The following is a 20873-nucleotide window of genomic DNA, read 5'->3' as shown; positions in this document are numbered from 1 at the left end:
AAAAGAAAAGATATAGAATTTGAAATTGGAGAGATGGTCATGCTTAAAGTTGCACCTTGGAAAGGCGTTGTTCGATTTGGTAAACGAGGGAAATTAAATCCAAGGTATATTGGACCATTCAAGATTATTGATCGTGTCGGACCAGTAGCTTACCGACTAGAGTTACCTCAACAACTCGTGGCTGTACATAACACTTTCCACATCTCGAATTTAAAGAAATGTTTTGCTAAAGAAGATCTCACTATTCCGTTAGATGAAATCCAAATCAACGAAAAACTTCAATTCATCGAAGAACCCGTCGAAATAATGGATCGTGAGGTTAAAAGACTTAAGCAAAACAAGATACCAATTGTTAAGGTTCGATGGAATGCTCGTAGAGGACCCGAGTTCACCTGGGAGCGTGAAGATCAGATGAAGAAGAAATACCCGCATCTATTTCCAGAAGATTCGTCAACACCTTCAACAGCTTAAAATTTCGGGACGAAATTTATTTAACGGGTAGGTACTGTAGTGACCCGAACTTTTCCATGTTTATATATATTAATTGAGATTGATATTTACATGATTAAATGTTTCCAACATGTTAAGCAATCAAACTTGTTAAGACTTGATTAATTGAAATATGTTTCATATAGACAATTGACCACCCAAGTTGATCGGTGATTCACGAACGTTAAAACTTGTAAAAACTATATGATGACATATATATGGATATATATATATAGTTAACATGATACTATGATAAGAAAACATATCATAAAGTATATTAACAATGAACTACATATGTAAAAACAAGACTACTAACTTAATGATTATTAAACGAGACATATATGTAACGATTATCGTTGTAAAGACATTTAATGTATATATATCATATTAAGAGATATTCATACATGATAATATCATGATAATATAATAATTTAAAATCTCATTTGATATTATAAACATTGGGTTAACAACATTTAACAAGATCGTTAACCTAAAGGTTTCAAAACAACACTTACATGTAACGACTAACGATGACTTAACGACTCAGTTAAAATGTATATACATGTAGTGTTTTAATATGTATTTATACACTTTTGAAAGACTTCAATACACTTATCAAAATACTTCTACTTAACAAAAATGCTTACAATTACATCCTCGTTCAGTTTCATCAACAATTCTACTCGTATGCACCCGTATTCGTACTCGTACAATACACAGCTTTTAGATGTATGTACTATTGGTATATACACTCCAATGATCATATCTTAGCAGACCATGTGAGTCACCTAACACATGTGGGAACCATCATTTGGCAACTAGCATGAAATATCTCATAAAATTACAAAAATATGAGTAATCATTCATGACTTATTTACATGAAAACAAAATTACATATCCTTTATATCTAATCCATACACCAACGACCAAAAACACCTACAAAAACTTTCATTCTTCAATTTTCTTCATCTAATTGATCTCTCTCAAGTTCTATCTTCAAGTTCTAAGTGTTCTTCATAAATTCCAAAAGTTCTAGTTTCATAAAATCAAGAATACTTTCAAGTTTGCTAGCTCACTTCCAATCTTGTAAGGTGATCATCCAACCTCAAGAAATCTTTGTTTCTTATAGTAGGTTATCATTCTAATACAAGGTAATAATCATATTCAAACTTTGGTTCAATTTCTATAACTATAACAATCTTATTTCAAGTGATGATCTTACTTAAACTTGTTTTCGTGTCATGATTCTGCTTCAAGAACTTCGAGCCATCCAAGGATCCATTGAAGCTAGATCCATTTTCCTCTTTTCCAGTAGGTTTATCCAAGGAAATTAAGGTAGTAATGATGTTCATAACATCATTCGATTCATACATATAAAGCTATCTTATTCGAAGGTTTAAACTTGTAATCACTAGAACATAGTTTAGTTAATTCTAAACTTGTTCGCAAACAAAAGTTAATCCTTCTAACTTGACTTTTAAAATCAACTAAACACATGTTCTATATCTATATGATATGCTAACTTAATGATTTAAAACCTGGAAACACGAAAAACACCGTAAAACCGGATTTACGCCGTCGTAGTAACACCGCGGGCTGTTTTGGGTTAGTTAATTAAAAACTATGATAAACTTTGATTTAAAAGTTGTTATTCTGAGAAAATGATTTTTATTATGAACATGAAACTATATCCAAAAAATTATGGTTAAACTCAAAGTGGAAGTATGTTTTCTAAAATGGTCATCTAGACGTCGTTCTTTCGACTGAAATGACTACCTTTACAAAAACGACTTGTAACTTATTTTTCCGACTATAAACCTATACTTTTTCTGTTTAGATTCATAAAATAGAGTTCAATATGAAACCATAGCAATTTGATTCACTCAAAACGGATTTAAAATGAAGAAGTTATGGGTAAAACAAGATTGGATAATTTTTCTCATTTTAGCTACGTGAAAATTGGTAACAAATCTATTCCAACCATAACTTAATCAACTTGTATTGTATATTATGTAATCTTGAGATACCATAGACACGTATACAATGTTTCGACCTATCATGTCGACACATCTATATATATTTCGGAACAACCATAGACACTCTATATGTGAATGTTGGAGTTAGCTATACAGGGTTGAGGTTGATTCCAAAATATATATAGTTTGAGTTGTGATCAATACTGAGATACGTATACACTGGGTCGTGGATTGATTCAAGATAATATTTATCGATTTATTTCTGTACATCTAACTGTGGACAACTAGTTATAGGTTACTAACGAGGACAGCTGACTTAATCAACTTAAAACATCAAAATATATTAAAAGTGTTGTAAATATATTTTGAACATACTTTAATATATATGTATATATTGTTATAGGTTCGTGTATCAACAGTGGCCAAGTCTTACTTCCCGACGAAGTAAAAATCTGTGAAAGTGAGTTATAGTCCCACTTTTAAAATCTAATATTTTTGGGATGAGAATACATGCAGGTTTTATAAATGATTTACAAAATAGACACAAGTACGTGAAACTACATTCTATGGTTGAATTATCGAAATCGAATATGCCCCTTTTTATTAAGTCTGGTAATCTAAGAATTAGGGAACAGACACCCTAATTGACGCGAATCCTAAAGATAGATCTATTGGGCCTAACAAACCCCATCCAAAGTACCGGATGCTTTAGTACTTCGAAATTTATATCATATCCGAAGGGTGTCCCGGAATGATGGAGATATTCTTATATATGCATCTTGTTATTGTCGGTTACCAGGTGTTCACCATATGAATGATTTTTATCTCTATGTATGGGATGTGTATTGAAATATGAAATCTTGTGGTCTATTGTTACGATTTGATATATATAGGTTAAACCTATGACTCACCAACATTTTTGTTGACGTTTAAAGCATGTTTATTCTCAGGTGAATATTAAGAGCTTCCGCTGTTGCATACTAAAATAAGGACAAGATTTGGAGTCCATGTTTGTATGATATTGTGTAAAAACTGCATTCAAGAAACTGATTTCGATGTAACATATTTGTATTGTAAACCATTATGTAATGGTCGTGTGTAAACAGGATATTTTAGATTATCATTATTTGATAATCTACGTAAAGCTTTTTAAACCTTTATTTATGAAATAAAGGTTATGGTTTGTTTTAAAAATGAATGCAGTCTTTGAAAAACGTCTCATATAGAGGTCAAAACCACGCAACGAAATCAATTAATATGGAACGTTTTTAATCATTAAGAACGGGACATTTCACATGGGCCTAGAAACAGAACAATTGGGCGCGTGTTCCTACCCTACAAACCAATGGCCCAGATATCCTGTTTTCAATTGGCAACTAGGGCTCCTAGGCCCACGACCAGCTTCCCAATCTTATGCACCATCAATTTCTTCTGTTACTCCAACGGATATCGAATCTACTATGTACACTATAAGCTTAAACCCTCCGAAGGATAATAACTGGTATATGGCCTCATCGCACATGACGGGCTCATAAGGTAATATTTTGTATTATTTTCATTCAAGCCATCCTAAATATATTTTAGTTGGTAATGGACATCGTATTCCAATTAACGGGACCGGCCATTCTTATATACCCACTGTGACAACCCGGAAATTTCCGACCAAATTTAAACTTTATCTTTATATTATTCCGATACGATAAGCAAAGTTTGTTAAGTTGAATTTCAAGAAGTTTAAACTGTGTTCATACAGTCATTTAACCTCGACCAAATTCCGACGATTCACGAACCATTATATAAATGGATATGATTATATATATATATATGTGTGTGTGTGTGTGTGTGTGTGTATGTTATAACTTGTGAGTGTTAACAAAGTATTAAATGTATAATACTTTACATGAACGTATTTGTTTCAATACGTTTATTGACAGAATTACGATAATATCAAATGATTGATTTATCAGATATAGTAAGATATGATTACGGGTCTCTTTGTGAGGTCCACGTCAATTTATGAAATCTGTTCTTTAACGATATTTGGAATAATTGGTAAAGTTGATTTTTAATAAGAACAAAGTGTTTTTTATCGATAGATAAAAGTTAGTGGAGATTCCTGTTTAATTTATCAAAAGCGTGCTTTACATTGATTGCCTCGTGTCCCTTGATAAATTAATTAATTGGTTTTCATATTATTAAAAATATTATTTGATATAATAACTTTTATTATTTAAACGAGTTAACTGATATAAAACGGACTTTGAAATATAATTGGTTTTGAAAAACTAAATATTATATTAAGTAAATATTTCAATTATATATATATATATATATATATATATATATATATATATATATATATATATATATATATATATTATATTTCTAAAATAAAGATATATATATATATATATATATATATATATATATATATATATATATATATATATATATATATATATATATATATATATTTTACAATGTAATATTAATATAGTTATAAAATGTTTTGATTTAAGTAAAATTTTATATATATTATTAAATATATTTTAATAAACAACGAGAAGTTGATTTAAAGAAGCAATGAAACAAAACACACGAATGATCAAGTTACATTTTGAGTAATATAACTTATCAATGAATTTAGTTTATATTTTGAAAAAGGTACGAGTCACGAAATGTAAAGTACAAGATTTTAAAGCATACGAAACGTCGTTCGAAAAAATGGAACTGGGACATTAGTCGAGTAACAACGTACAAGTCATCGGAATAAAAATTACAATCTAACTATGCACGTGAATATAATATATATATATATATATATATTAAATATATAAACCGTCGGCAGAAAAATGATAATGCGAATGAACTGTCAAGGGGAGCTCCGCGATTGCGGGACCTTTGCTCATGAAACCTCCACGATTGCGGAATGATGGATTCCAGGTTCGGGCTATAAAGCTCGATCATTTCTCTGCTCGATTCACCCTCAATCTCTCTACTCTATTATATACCCCGTAAATATTTATTTATTTTATTATTATTATTAAAGATAAGTATTATTAACCTACTAATATTAATATTAGTAGTATTATTATTATTAGTATGATACATAAAATACTATGACGAGGTCATGAGCGAGTCATTTCAAAACGAGTTTTTCGAGCGAGATAGAGCCAAGGATATTATGGGTTATAGCTATGGAGGTTATGGGTATTGTTCAGGGGTATTGTTCGTGAGGTCAAACTAGTTTTTATCATCTCTGTCGCATGTACGTACTTTCCTGCAATATTGAATCACAATATTGATACGTGAGCACTCATATCTTATCTTTTATATATTAATAGTGTATCCCTGACTAGTGCTCGAGTATACATGATTATGCATGCTTGTATGATTATTTTCGTCATTAAATAGTTTATGATAAATCAGGAATATAATACATATCCTACTGAGATAAGGTATATGATATGAATGTCGTTGGAAAGCTGACGAAAAATTAATAACTTTTCATTTAGAAAGCGTATGATTTCGATGAACGGATTAAAAGATATCGTCAATTGAATTATCTATAATTTTAAGTATTATTGTTAAAATGATTATTATTATCGTTATCGTTATCGTTATCGTTGTTATTATCGTTATTATTATTATTATCTAATAATCAATATTATTATTATTATTATTATTATTATTATTATTATTATTATTATTATTATTATTATTATTATTATTATTATTATTATTATTATTATTATTATTATTATTATTATTAGTATTAGTATTATTATTATTATTATTATTATTATTATTATTATGATTTCGTGAAGGATTTTTCGAAGGGGACCACCATTCTGCGGTGTAACAGCACCGGTGATCTTTATCCACTCCACTCTTTCATGCTGCATCAACTTACCATACCTTCTACTAATCAATATTATTATTATTATCTAATAATTAATATTATTATTATTATTATTATTATTATTATTATCTAATAATCAATATTATTATCTAATAATCAATATTATTATTATTATCTAATAATTAATATTATTAATATTATTATTATTATTATTATTATTATTATTATTATTAAAATAATTAATATTTTTTATCAAAACTATCATTTTATTATTTTTATCGTTATTATTATTAAAAGTATCATTAATATTAAAACTATCATTTTTATTAAAATTATGATTTTAATAGAAATATCATTGTTATTATAAAATATCATTATTATTATCATTTTAGTATTATTATTAAAAATTATCATTTTTAGAATTATTATTGTTATATAAAAATATTATTATTAAAAAGTATCGTTATTATTAAAATTATCATGATTAGAATTATCATTTTATCATCATCATTAGTAAATATAAATATCGTTATTAGAAGAATAATAATAATTATTATTATTACAAAATAATACAACTTTCATTTATTATTATTATTATCAATATTATTTTACCAAATAAAAATGTGATACAGAGATATTTTTACCATATGTAATATAATTACATTAATAACACATACTACTATATTTTTATGATATTAAGTGAACTTATTAAATTATATTACTTAAGATATATATAAAAGTATATTTTTATCATATACAAATTTTTAATAAAAATTTTAATAAAATTTTTTATTTATTAATAAATGACTTGTATTATTTTACTCTAATAAAATCTGATAAATATATTTAAATATATAAAACGACTATTTAAGTTACATAATAAACATGTATAGATTTTGTAAATCATTTTGGGTCAAATTGACTTTTGTTGACTTTTGCATGATAATCTCGAGCATTAGGATTGTGATACACTACGACTTGACCTAAATTGTTAGACAGATATTGACCAACATATAAATATATATAATTAATATTGGTTTGTGAATCCGAGATTAACTCTGCACTTGTTCAGTGCCGTCATTTGCATTATTGCTACGAAATACAGTATCGTGAGTTCATTTGCTCCCTTTTTAAATGCTTTTGCAATATATATTTTTGGGACTGAGAAGACATGCACTATTTTTACAACTATTTTACGAAATAGACACAAGTACTTAAAACTACATTCTATGGTTAGATTATTATACCGAATATCACCCTTTTTAGCTTGGTAGCCTAAGAATTTGGGAACAGACCCCCAAATTGACGCGAATCATGAAGATAGATCTGTGGACTTTGACACGTGCCATCTGGGTTACGGATGCTTTAGTACTTCGATTTTATATATAGATGAGTGTACATGTATATTTGGGGATATTCTAGATGCATTTGTTAATGTCGGTTACCAGGTGTTCACCATATGAATGAATATTTTTGCAGATGAGTGTTCCTGCAGGTAATTATGAAAAATGAAATCTTGTGATCTATTAAAACTATGGAATGATTGATTATGATAAACTAATGAACTCACCAACCTTTTAGTTGACACTTTTAAGCATGTTTATTCTCAGGTATTAAAGAAACCTTCCGCTGTGCATTTGCTCATTTTAAAGATATTACTTGGAGTCATTCATGGTATATTTCAAAAGACGTTGCATTTGAGTCGATGAAGTCATCAAGATTATTATTAAGTAATTTATAGTTTGGATTTATTTGGAAATGATATGCATATTGTCAACTATCGTTGTAATGAAAGTTGTCTTTTAAAAATGAATGCAATGTTTGTAAAATGTATCATATAGAGGTCAAATACCTCGCAATGTACCATATGTTATTGTATTCGTCCTTATGGATTAGGACGGGTCGCTTCATATGGTATCAGAGCGGTGGTATTAGCGAACCAGGTCTCGCATTAGTGTGTCTAACTGATAGTTATTAGGATGCATTAGTGAGTGTGGACTTCGACCTTAGCTGCATGTCAAAAAGCTTTGCTTATCATTTTTGTAGGGAATTACATGCTTATCATTCTTAGTCTAGACACATCTTACTGCATTGATTGCATAAATAGTGTATAGATAATATTCATATCTTAGCGTATCTACTAATTCATATCTTAGCGTATCTGTTACTGTAAACTTTGCCTGACATATTCCGTAAATTCCTCCGTAATCTATGAAATCTTTTGTTCTATATATATAGATATTCTATATAATTAGAATACCATCCAATAGTCAGAAATCATTTCATATCGAAATATCCTTTATTCAATCGTACGAAATGGAACTCGCCACTAGTTCAAGTTCCTCAGATTCCGATATGGAGTTTCACTCGAGCTCCGAAAGCAGTGTGACCGAAATGGACCAACCAATCAGCCATCATCTATTCTGGATGAATTAGGGATGGGTTCGTAGTCTACTTAATCATTGGAGACAAGAAGAAGGTGATCCCTTCCATCCACCATATTGCCCTCTTGGCGAAGAACCCGAAGCACTTACCGGCGAACTTGTTTGAGACACCATTTTCTCTCTCATTTCTAGAGTATCTCGTCACGATTATATACTATCTCAGATTTTAGATCTTATCCATCCGCTCGTCCGAACCGACAACCACCCTGGTGTAATAGAAGAAGTCAACGAGCTTCGCGCTCAGGTAGTGACTTTAGAGAATATGGTGCAAAGGTTACAAGCACCAGCAGCATCACCGGCATCAACAGTACCATCATCAGCAACGCTAACATAACCATTACTACCACCAACAACATCCATATTCCATGCTTCAACATCATAAACTATCTCACAAGTATCAATGTCATACTCACTATAGATACCAAGGAGTACCAACAACAATAACCGATGAAGTATTGATTCATAACTTCATTGTAGAAATATTCTGCGGCGATTATGTAATCTCTAAAGTCTTAGAGATTATTTATTCCAGTCTTAACCATAAATCTGATGAGTGGACCGAAACAATAGAAGAAATAGCAGAAACCCTGACAAGAATGGGGCGTGATTTACAAGCTAGACTTGTTATACAAGCGCCACTGGTAGTACCACCAACATCACCATCAGTATCACTAACACCAGCAAAACCTGTAACACCACAAGCTACACCCGTTCCATAGCCATCAACGATATCAACACCACAATCATCAACGAATATATTGTATCAACGAGTTATGAAATATTAACTCATTTCCTCTGAAGAATCTATATGTATATTTTATATATATGAATTTTTAAACCAAAATATATCTTTTTGTACTAAGCTATTATGTATGAATTGAATAAAAGTAGATACTACTCGGTTAATTCATATTACTAATATGCTATGATGTACATCCTTAGTTAACAACTTAACCATCGTTAACTACAATCTCTGTTCCAATTCAATAAATTCTATTGCATAATAAACCAAGTGTATTATTCAATTATATGTTTGATTTTACACTTTCATCCTCGATGTACCCGAAAGTTTCTACGAAAACATTATTCGTACCTTACAAAGTTCACAAGAATCCCACGAACACCAACATCATTCACCGCGTAAATATCAATAAAAATGAATAATGAAGTATTGATTCAAAATTTCATTTACGTTGAAGTGATAATCCATGAAGATTATGAAATTTCTAAAGTTTTAGAGATTATTCATTTTCTAGTTCCAGCTGAAAATCAAATGAGCTTAATATGATATTAACTCATTAAATCTATATTACATTTGAAGAAAATATACATATTAATATTTTCATAAAAATTGTAATAAAATTCTCTCGTACAAAACATTAATTGTGAAACTTTTAACGGGTAGGTAATACCCGAGAGATATATAAATTCACAATTAATATGCTATATTCTTAGATTTTGATTCAGCAAATCATCCACTATACTCACTACTTTCACAACGATATACATTCTTGTATAGAAATCAAAACAACCATTCTCATCTAAATTCAATTACATATTCTAATTTTCACATATCAGAATTCAATTCGAGATATAACCGGTACCATCACTCTTAGATTCTTATATCTTTCAAAGCTGTACTTTGACTTCAAAACTGTGCTAGAACATCATTTCTATTCATAGAACCCAGAAAAAAAAATTATATATACATATATATATATATATATATATATATATATATATATATATATATATATATATATATTTGTAATCCTAGAACATCATATGTATATTAACGATTACAATCTGTGTGCAAGCCCCTCGAAATTCCTGAAGACACTTCAAATAATGAACAATCGAAATGATGATCCAACCACATGTTATCCACAATCATGCATCTGGAAACTCCCGGAACCTAAGTAAAAGTTTAACACGTATCCGCGTCAGATCCTTTGGCATATATTAGCAAAAATAACTTACGATTCCTTTCCAAAGTAGCCAGTTTCATCACAGCTCCAGCAAGTCAACTTCGACTTTTCAGTCAAAACAGTCTTATTATAACCTCAATATATACGTTGCCCTTACGCCATCGTTACCGGGGAACCATTTATATTCCACCACATTGGCAGTAAACTTAAAAACAACTTCATTAATCTTTAACTTTCAAAAAAATCATTATATTCATTGAAACCCTATCATATACTCATCCGCACCTTGTAACGAGAATTGTCATAACAATTATTGAGAATCAGCAATCAATATTTTGAAATCTCGCAGCATGTCTACATCAACAGTTATATATATACATATAACGTCCATCTCCTAGACTTACATACTTCGAATGTGAAGTTTCTGAAAAACACCCTAAACTGTGAGCTAGTTCTCCAAATTTCGGAAAAATGCTGATGAAGCAGCAAAAACTGTAAACGACCTTAACAGTCAAGAGTTTGATGATAAAGAATAAGGTGTTGGAAAAGCTCAGAAAAAGAGAAGATTTGAAACTGGAAAACGGATTGAGCAAACTATGAAGGAGGCTGTGGACAAATCACAAAGACTAAACCTGTCTTCAAAGAATCCAAATGAATCAATGTCTGCTGAAGTCATTAACGAATACCTTACTCCTTACTCTAAACCTTCGCCGACAAATTTCCCGCATCAACCCTTGATTCCAGATATTTTAAAATACTAAAACATCATCGAATCTTTCAGTACAAATATCCTCGATAGTTCTGAAGATACCATCATAACTATCATTGTCCGAGATTATTTATCTCTTTGTGCTATCTGTATTACATCATAAAGGAAACTATTTAGTTTCTATATCCTGTAAACTTTCGAGTTTAAATTATGAATGTTTTTGAAGTAGTGTTGGGAACTGAAGCATGAGTTAGTATAATATAATGACACTTGATCAACGTGATTATATTACAGTAAGTCATGCTGAGTTTCTAATGAAACATGATGATTCACAGACCATACCGTCATCATGTGCCATGTTACACGACTCTTGCATTCTACTTGATCTCTAATTATATCAAGAACATATTTCTTGATAGTTCTATTTTTCCCTTGACTTCTGGTAATTTAACCAATCAAAATCGTGCTATTACAATCTCTCTCTTAGAACAATAGCCATGTTCATTCGAAATTTTATACCTACGAATTCTGGACCATTACTTGCTGTGCTTAATGGATAGAAGAGAAAACAGAGCATGAAGCTCTGAAATAGAAATGGGGGTATAAATCGCAGCAAATTGGAGAGAGCATTAACTGTGGATGTCAATGATTATAGAAAGACAAGAGCAGGGACTTCGAAAAATAAGGAAAGATATAAAACCCGACGACAGCGCATAAATTACAAACCGTGTATATCAATAAGTATTGCAACGTAAAGACATGGGAGAACTAGAAACACTATAAAACCAAGAATATAGTAGAAGTGAATAGATTCCTCCGGTGGCAGATGAAAAAGAAGAACGATAGATATGAAAGTTAGGAGTATATCAAGAATCAGAACTGAATGAAGCATATTGACAAATGTTTTAAAATATAAATTAAGGGAGAAAGGATAGAAGGTGTGAGATGTGGAATTGAGGAAACGAAGGGGGTGGATATATAGTAAGATATCCGACAGAGCAATCAAAACAGGTTATCGCATTTAATCAAAGCGGATCCTAAATTCCTTAATTACCAAATAATCAAATCTTATTACGAAGATTTTCTCAACATCCCTTAAACTCCGGAAATCAATCATATCCAAGTCAAAAGATATGACGAATCTACACTTACTCATTTCACTCTTTTGCGATAGCTTCATTCGTACTCTTCACAAAATCAAATTTTTTTATCTATATTACTCAATGATGATAAAAATTTATTTATCAACTTATATTCGTCATAATAACATTCTTATTGTTATCCATGACGACCTCGATCAAATTTCGGCGACGAAATTTCTTTAACGGGTAGGTACTGTGACAACCCGGAAATTTCTGACCAAATTTAAACTTTATCTTTATATTATTCCGACACGATAAGAAAAGTTTGTTAACTTGAATTTCAAGAAGTTTAAACTGTGTTCATACATTCATTTAACCTCGACCAAATTCCGACGATTCATGAACCATTATATAAATGGATATGATTAAATATATGTATATATGTTATAACTTGTGAGTGTTAATAAAGTATTAAATGTATAATACTTTACATGAACGTATTTGTTTCAATATGTTTATCGACAGAATTACGATAATATCAAATGATTAATTTATCAGATATATAGTAAGATATGATTACGGGCCTCTGTTATGAGGACTACATCGATTTATGAAATCTGTTCTTTAACGATATTCGGAATAATTGGTAAAGTTGATTTTCAATAAGAACAAAGTGTCATTTATCGATAGATAAAAGTTAGTGGAGATTCCTGTTTAATTTTTCAAAAGCGTGATTTACATTGATTGCCTCGTGTCCCTTGATAAATTAATTAATTTGGTTTTCATATTATTAAAAACATTATTTGATATAATAACTTTTATTATTTAAACGAGTTAACTGATATAAAACGGACTTTGAAATATAATTGGTTTTGAAAAACTAAATATTATATTAAGTGAATATTTCAATTATATATATATATATATATAAATTATATTTCTAAAATAAAGATATATATATATATATAAATTTTACAATGTAATATTAATATAGTTATAAAATGTTTTGATTTAAGTAAAATTTTATATATATTATTAAATATATTTTAATAAACAACGAGAAGTTGATTTAAAGAAGCAATGAAGTTAAACACATAAATGATCAAGTTACATTTTGAGTAATATAACTTATCAATGAATTTAGTTTATATTTTGACAAAGGTACGAGTCACGAAATGTAAAGTACAAGATTTTAAAGCATACAAAATGTCGTTCGAAAAACTGGAACTGGGACATTAGTCGAGTAACAACGTACAAGTCATCGGAATAAAAATTATAATCTAACTATGCACGTGAATATAATATATATATATATATATATATATATATATATATATATATATAATTATATAAATTAAATATATATATATATATATATATATATATATATATATATATATATATATATATATATATATATATATATATATATATATATATATATATATTAAAAATATAAACCGTCGACAGAAAAATGATAATGGGAATGAGCTGTCAAGGGGAGCTCCGCGATTGTGGGACCATTGCTCATGAAACCTCCGCGATTGCGGAATGATGGATTCCAGGTTCGAGCTATAAAGATCGATCATTTCTCTGCTCGATTCATCCTCAATCTCTCTACTCTATTATATACTCCGTAAATATTTATTTATTTTATTTTTATTATTATTAAAGATTAGTATTATTAACCTACTGATATTAATATTAGTATTATTATTATTATTATTATTATTTGTATGATACATAAAATACTACGACGAGGTCATGAGCGAGTCATTTCAAAATGAGTTTTTCGAGCGAGATAGAGCCAAGGAAATTATGGGTTATAGCTATGGAGGTTATGGGTATTGTTCAGGGGTATTGTTCGTGAGGTCAAACTAGTGTTTATCATCTCCGTCACGTCTACGTACTTTCCTGCAATATTGAATCGAAATATTGATACGTGAGCACTCATATCTTATCTTTTGTATATTAATAGTGTATCCCTGACTAGTGCTCGAGTATATATGATTATGCATGCTTGTATGATTATTTTTGTCGTTAAATAGTTTATGATAAATCATGAATATAATACATATGCTACTGAGATAAGGTATATGATATGCATGTCGTTGGAAAGCTGGCGAAAAATTAATAACTTTTCATTTAGAAAGCGTATGATTTCGATGAACGGATTAAAAGATATCGTCTATTGAATTATCTATAATTTTAAGTATTATTGTTAAAATGATTATTATTATCGTTATCGTTATCGTTATCGTTGTTATTATCGTTATTATTATTATTATCTAATAATCAATATTATTATTATTATTATTATTATTATTATTATTATTATTATTATTATTATTATTATTATTATTATTATTATTATTATTATTATTAGTATTATTATTATTATTATTATTATTATTATTATTATTATTATTATTATTATTATGATTTCGTGAAGGATTTTTCGAAGGGGACCACCATTCTGCGGTGTAACAGCACCGGTGATCTTTATCCACTCCACTCTTCCATGCTGCATCAACTTACCACACCTTCTACTTTTATTGCTTTATCAAAGGATTTATGGCATCGTTGCTTAGGTCATCCTGGTTGTGATGTACTTAGATCTTCTAGGAATAATCATTCGATTACTTGTAATTCGAATTCTAGCAATAAAATTTGTCAATCATGCGTGTTTGGCAAACATATTAAGTTACCTTTTCATGCTTCTTATTCTCATACTTATTCTCCTTTTGATATTGTGCATATTGATTTGTGGACTTCTCCAATCGTTAGTAGTAGTGGCCATAGGTTTTATGTGCTATTTCTTGACAACTTTACAATTTTTTTATGGACATTTCCAATAGGGCACAAATATCATGTTTTCCCATATTTAAAGCATTTCATTCATATGTTTACACGTAATTTGGTCACATACAATAATGTGTCGTTTCACAATTTTTGCGAACAAAATGCAATGTCTTTTCGTTTTTCATGTCCATATACATCTTCACGAAATGGCAAAGCTGTGACGACCCGGAAATTTCTGACCAAATTTAAACTTAATCTTTATATGATTTCAACACGATAAGCAAAGTCTGTAATGTTGAGTCTCAAAATTTTTAAACTATTTTCTTGCATTCATTTAACCTCGACCAGTTTTGACAATTCACGAATAATTAATTGTAAATAGATATGTGTGTGTGTGTGTATATATATATATATATATATATATATATATATATAAATGATAATTGGAAATATAATTTGAAATATTATATGTTGTTGTTATTAAAATTAATTATGTAAAATAAAATAAAAATAGGATATTATAATAATTATTATTTAAAACATATCTATATATAAATAAAATATATTAAAAATAAATATTAAATGATTGTAGTACTCGTTTGATGTTTCGATTGATATTAAGCAAGTTAAATTCAAACATATATAATTTTAAAATAAACGGTGATCCGAAAATGAGTTATATAAATTATAGGCTTATTAAAAGTATATTTAGAAGCTATTTGTTAAATTTTTAAAACTTTGTATATTTTACCTGGGATCGAGTGCGGATAGTGATTTAATTTTTATTTAATAATTTATATAATTAATGACCAATTTTTTACCATAATGACTAAAATAAATAGATATATTTACTGTAAAAATCTAGGATTTTTCCGAAGACTTTTATCCGCCACTGGTTAACAATGGAGAACGATATTATACTTCGTGAAAACTGTCAGTAACTAAACTCCAATTCGATGGCGTCTATTTCATTTGATTCTAAAATGTGATTTTAATATAATATTATAACATATATATCTTGTTAGGACCCCGAAGTTGTATAGTGTTAATGTGAAATAAGCTTAATTGATGGTTCCTTAGAAGAGGGCTATATAAGGAACCTAAGTAGTCCTAATTAGATAGCCATAGCATTGTAACTGAGTTCTAGAAGCTGTGGAATGTAAATCTTGTTAATTCTCTCTAATACCGAATCTCCTTCACACTTACCGAATCTCATTCTATCTTATCATTTCTCTCAATCTCAACATGATCTGACCTATCATTTGGTGGCAGAGCTTCCAGGGAGTGATATTACATCACTAGATCGATCCAGAGATTGAAGATTACAGAATCTGAACACTCTCGGTATTTTGAATCAGACTTTGTATAATCGAATCTGATAATCTGACGTTCAGATTTCTGTGATAAGTTCAGCGAAGGTGTATTAGGTTGATTAGAAAGAGTTTTAATCATCATTACAGCTTTTTAACATCAATTATGGAGAATCAAGTTGATTTTTAGTGTTCGTGGCTAAAACTCTCGGTATTTATTACCAACCTGAAGTGTCTAAACTTTAAGAAGGAAGGAAAGATTCATCTCCAAGTGATCCTCTTGCTCTCATTGCCAAAAAGAAGAGCAAATCATTTACGACTTCTAAAAGCCTGTCCAAGAAAGTACTTGTTGAAGATTCAACTTATTCTGAAGAGTTGAATCTACCTATTGTTGATGATTCTCACCTTGAATTAGTCAAAATGGCAGCCATGTTCAAAAAAGCCTTGAACAAATACAAATTCAAAGGCAAATCAAGCAATCAACGCAAGAATTCATCATCTTCCTCGTACAACAAGAAAGCTGATCAATCAAAACAACAACAACGTGCTGATGATTCCAAGAAGGATGATTCAATCTGTTTCAATTGTGGCAAAGCTGGTCATTACTCTCGTGAGTGCAAGATGCCTAAGAAGAAGGATGCAGCTTACTACAAGAAGAAAATATTGTTGGCGAAGATTGTAGAAACTGGGGGAGAGCTGAAATCGGTTGATGATACTTGGTTTAACTGGACTGACGATTCAGATTCAGAGGTTGAACATGCAAATGTTTGCAAGGTGACTAAGCTCATCAAAGGTACGGAAGCAATGGAGAATTTTGACTCAGCATCTGATGATGATGAGGTACAATCATCTGAAATTCCACCTGATTTTATCAAAGTGCAAAATGACATGATGAAGAATTTGGTCTCAATGTCAAAAGAAGTCAAAGGTTTAAAATCTGAAAACAAGGTTTTAAAAGATAAAATCAAACTTTTTGAGACCAAACCATCTTCATCTAAATTACAATCGGAACTGCAAAGATTGACTGTCCAACTCAGCTCCACGGAAACTGAGTTGGAAGATCTTAAAAAATCAGTTCATCCAATTAAGGTCGAAAGGACGGATTATCGTCTAAAATCGGAACGACTTGCAGAAAAAGTTCAATTTCTAAAAAAAGATCTTTCTGATTTGAAAACTTAACATGATCCCACACTTTCAAAGCTAAACAAGAAAATTATTCAATTGGAAAACACCATCATTGAAAAGGACTCTAAAATCTCTTCGTTGTCAAAAGAGTCTTTTCAAATGAAAGCACAACTTGCTCGATATGAGGAAAAACTCTATCGAACAGATCAATCCAAAGCTATCATGAATATGGAACTTTCAAAACAAACAATTTTCATGAATAGACCAAAAACAATTCATGGTGACAAGTGGGGGTTGGGTTATGAAGATCCTAAGATCTTAGAAAATGCTTTCAAAAAGATTCCAGGATTATATCATTCTGATTACTTTCAAGTTGGTTGACCATATCATTTTGTGCATGCTTCTGATGCAGATTTTAATGATATTATTGTTAATCGCAAATCTAGAAAATACCATCAAATTAGCTTAATGTATAAGAAAATCAATGCTAAAATGGGTAAATCAAATCCTGATTTCTTGAAGGAACTTATGACGACCCTTAATTTTTCATTTCTGTTTTAACTGTTCAAATATTAGGACTTTATGTACTCGTAAACTTTGTTTAACAACTTTGATTAAATATTATCTTTTGATCAATAATTCTGTTATATAAAGTTTATGTATTATGTAATGTATAATGATTAATGGTAAAGATTTTGATCAAGTATTATAGTTAGTTATTAATAGGAAGTTATGATTTTATGTTAAAGATGTATGAAAATAAACTAGTTGTAAAATTTAAAAGATGATAACAAGTATGAATTATAATTATGGAGTAATAAGATTGTTAAACCTAAAAGTGTTATGAATTAGTTATGATTGATAAAAGATGAACTTGTTAATGAAACATGTAGGAATAAAGTTATGATTTTATGTGAAAAGTTATTAACTAATTAGTAAAGATAGATAAAGATTATGAGTTGATTAGGGTTAAAAAGATTACTAATTATTAAGTTAGAAACTTATGATATAATGATTGTGATTAAAAGATATAGCTTATGATTGTGGTTTAGTAACATAGTATGATCATGGTGTACGTGCATGAATGCATGCATACGTACGTATGTGCATGTATACATTGTATGTATATGTGTGTGTATATATGTAAATATATGCATACGTGTATATGTAAGTGTATATAAGTATGTATATGTACGTGTGAATGTATGTATGAATGTTCATTATGTAAGTTAATAAGTTAGTAGACCTAATAATAAGAAGTAATAAGTATATGTATATGTACTATCTTACACTATTATATAAGTAACACATACATCTACTATATATATATCATATAGTTATGAATACATGTATACTAATAATAAAGAATATATATGTATGTATCACATAGAGGTATAATTATAGATGTAACATATAATGATAGATATACATAGTAATTTATTAAAGTAAATAATAATACTATTATTAGTATAACCTATACACCTAATTATATAGTAACGCTCAATAACACTAAGTATATTATCACTTATATAAAATTTAGCTTTTCTCGAAAACGGTCACTGTTAATATAGTTTACTATATTAATAAACAAACTTTATGTCTATTAGACATCAACTAATCGAACATTATATCTCTAGGTTGAGATCTCCGATTACACTCCGTACTTACTACTTGCGTGGATATTTCTTGCTTGCTATTAAGGTGAACTTCATAGCCCTGCTTTTTAACTGTTTCTATTACTTATTTTAAACTTTGGGGTGAGACACATGCTTGCTTTTAAACTGTTTTAAGCTTAGACACAAGTACATGAAAACTTTCTTTTGATTAGTTCAAACTGTGCTGCATGCTTTGATTCATGCTAAATCCCTGTCATGATATCGTTAATTGCTACGTATAAATGCAAACTTAGTTATTATGAGTAGGCCTATTGAGAGCGACGTCTCTAACCATTTGACCACTGGTCTTTGGTTACATAATAATGATTTAACGACACGAACGAATAAAAGTGATCACGGGGTAACTTTGTTTAGTCTCGATATCATACACCTCAGCACTACTACCGAACTGATTGAACTTTATTATTATTAAATCTTGTGGTCTAAAACTATATATTAAACCTATGTTGTTCACTCAACCATTTTGGTTGACACCTTAAGCATGTTTTGTCTCAGGTGAAGATTGCTAAAGACTTTGTGTGCTATTTGGGCTTGCTGCTTTTAGAGTCCGCATTTTATCATTTATATCATTGTATTAAAACACTCTAGTTTACATTTACATTTTGGATTTACAAATTGTAATGACTTAATACATTCTGCTGCGTTAATACATTGGTTTTTAATTAAAACATCTCATATAGAGTCGTTCTCGTTTTACACTTGTGTTATGATGTTGGTTAGTCATAGATTACCCCCGGTTCTATTTAGGGGGTGTGACAGATTGGTATTAGAGCCAGGTTGTTATAGAGAACCAGGATTGCATTTTATGTGTGCCTTATGTGTTAGTTAGGGTGCCTTAGTGATCCATAGGTCTATAACCTTTCCTGCCTCGATTTTTAAGTACTTTCCTTTAAATTTTAATTCGTGCTTTTGCTCCTTCCTTAGAACTTGCCTAACTTAGTTATTTCGTGTCTTTTAGGATGTCTCGCGTTAGCCCGATCATCATCTCCGACAACGAGTCCGAAGGATCCGTTAACTCACCGGTCTACACACCTACTACTCCACCCACATCACCGGTTTATGAACCTGCTACACCGCCCACATCACCTGTTTACACGCCCGCTACTCCTCCACACTCTCCTCCTATGGGAGAATCCCGCACTAATACTAATTATGATAGGGATGACAAGGTGGAAGAACCCAAATCCGAGCCCTCTATTGACTCACCTCTCTCTCTAAAGAGGAAGAAACCCGAGACCCCGACTAATGATATCCTCGGTCCTTCTAAGAGACAAGACACCACCGACTTGGCAATGATCATTAAATGCCAAGATAGGTTGGAAAAGGAGCAAGAGAGCATCTTTGATTTCATGTCTGATTTTATCAAGTACCAAAGGCAAAAGCACCAAGTATTTGAAGATTTCATGAAATCTGTTCAAGATCTCCTATGGGATAAAGAGCAAGCGTATGTTCATGCCCGATTGGCTAAAG

The sequence above is a fragment of the Rutidosis leptorrhynchoides genome, chromosome 10 (genome assembly GCF_046630445.1).
Source record: "Rutidosis leptorrhynchoides isolate AG116_Rl617_1_P2 chromosome 10, CSIRO_AGI_Rlap_v1, whole genome shotgun sequence".
NCBI classification, from domain to species: Eukaryota; Viridiplantae; Streptophyta; class Magnoliopsida; order Asterales; family Asteraceae; genus Rutidosis; species Rutidosis leptorrhynchoides.
Note: the sequence above shows the minus strand (reverse complement) of the source record.